The following is a 2,305-nucleotide window of genomic DNA, read 5'->3' on the forward strand; positions in this document are numbered from 1 at the left end:
GCTGGAAGGGAGACAAGCGGGACCAGGCAAAGAAGGTTCGGAGCAGCACCAAGGGGTGAGATGAGGCTCCGGAAGCAGACAAAGGAGGGGAAGAGACGCAGAACGGCCATGTGACCCAGGGTGGGACTTGCAGAGAGGGCTGGTCAGAGGACCCTGGTCCTGAACGTCCACCTCCAACGTGGACATGGCCCTGGGGCAATGTGCAGAGGGTCTACAGTTGGCTCAGTGGCCCCTTCTCAGGAGGGAGCCGACCTGAGTCAGGGATGCTGCTGTGACCTCAAAACCAGACTAGCTGGGGCCACAAAAGCAGAAGCCTGGCGGTCCTCACACACCATGCCTGGTCTCTGAGTCACATGTCCCCCTAGCCTTACAGTGGCAGGTCTCACGGACATAGGATGTTACGTGCAGAGTCATACACACCATTGCTGAAGTGACACAGACACTGTCCCACACAGGGAGTCATGTACAAACTGTAGAAATGCCTTATTCTATACTGACTCATCTTAGTGATAACAGTAACTCACTTTTGTTTTTCAGACCACAGCAAATCTTTTATTACACATAATAGTATGTATCCAAACAGTACCCAACACCGTTTCATATCTCTAACACAGGGCAGAGTGGACATTCAGGACTAGAACCGAGAGACGCGTGTTAAATTTCAAGCTTTCTGACCACATCATTTGGTGGCCAGGCAAAGCTTATATGTCATTGTCTCATGATATCCAACATGTGGCTCATACATTTCATCATCTCGATGGAGACAAAAATTTCCATTTCATATTTTGAGTGCAGGAAGTTGAGAGAGAGAAAATCCAGTGAAAACACATTGGTTTCAATTCAACTGAGGTTTAAAAAAAAAGCAAACTTAAGTTAGTCATTTTGAAGGGAAGGAGGAAAAGGAAATCATGGGGTTAAGAGTCAAAACTATGAAAAGGGCTGGTCCCTATACAGGGGCTGCTGTAGCTCTGGAAACTATTTATCAAAGGATATTTTAAAATAAAGTGGCTTCTCTGCATTTTGTCTTTTTTCGGATTGTAAACACGTGCTGTTTGATATCACCTGAATCTAATTTAAAACTTTTTTTTTTTTGCAAACAAAACAAAAAATGTAAGTCTTTTAGGCAAGTATCTTCCTAAGGAAAAAAAGGAGTTCATTTATTATAAAACTGTGAGGATACCCAAGCACGGCCCCACTTAAGATTCAACAGCATGAACTTGAGAGCTTTTATCCGCTGTTCCGCAGAGCTGAACTGGGTTTCAGTAGAATAGGAGCCACCGCTGCCTCCTGCGTCTTCCTTCTTGCCTTTCTCCACATCCACCCTGTAAGGAAGACATAAATGGATGTCTCATCTTTTTCAGCCCCTTCTCTGAACGGCTGCACACAGCCCAGGAAAGCCCCACTGCACAGTCAAAGCTGCTGTTCCACACAAAAGGAGCCCCCAGACCAGTACAACGGCATCTCCTTAGATATGTCTGAGACTCCAGACTCCGCTGGGAATACGCCGAAACCTCTAAAGCTTCAAACCCGTCCTACCGGCCAGGGCACGGATGGCAACGCCGTCCAGCCCCCAGCAGCATTCACCTTGTTCCACTCCCCAGGAATATAACGCACCTGGTTTGCTACATCCTTCCAGCTGTTGTCGTTTAAATTCACTGTATTCCCTCTGATACTGAGCTGCCTCTGGATCCAGTCTCAGCCTCAACCTGGACATCCTTAAGATTTTCTGTCACCGTCTCACGGTTCTTTTCTTCCACCTCGTGGTCAGCCTCTCCTCCCCCAGTGCCAGCTCCTTTAGTCCCTCTGTAGCTGTTCGCCGTCACCCTCCTTCATTCGCTCTGAGATCTCCAAACATCGTTTGCAGCTCTGACACTCATCTTCAATGACGCTGAGCTGCGTGTCCAGGTGGCCTAAAAGAGTCTGTGCCTCCCTCACCCAGCGGTGAGCCACGCCTGTCTGGCCCGACAGGATGTCAGAAAGGCCTCCAGTGACTTTCACGCTTCAGCTATTGTTCTCCCCGGTGCTGCGTCGGGAGGCAGAGTGAAGCTGTTGGCACTTTCTGCAGACATCATCCAGGCTGGGGGGATGAATGTGTGAGAGACACCGTCCTGATGGGGTTGGATAAGGCTCCTTTCCTGAGTTAGCCCCTTCCTCCTGCATCGCTCCTGGTTTCACCTGGGCTCGGGGTAGTAATGGAGCTGTGGGCTCCTGGATGGTGACACGGTCCAGTTTCGGGGGCTAGCTGCAGCGTTGGCAACACGAAGCTGACTTGCATGGTGCCGCTGGGCATCTCCAACCCCTCCAT

General features: G+C 49.6%; 1 pseudogene; it reads right to left on the reverse strand.

Moving 5' to 3' along the window:
* Positions 1-1,153: 1,153 nt before the first annotated feature.
* LOC136140768 (beclin-1 pseudogene) lies at positions 1,154-2,305 on the reverse strand (annotated as a pseudogene).

This window comes from Phocoena phocoena, chromosome 20 (genome assembly GCF_963924675.1).
Source record: "Phocoena phocoena chromosome 20, mPhoPho1.1, whole genome shotgun sequence".
NCBI lineage: Eukaryota > Metazoa > Chordata > Mammalia > Artiodactyla > Phocoenidae > Phocoena > Phocoena phocoena.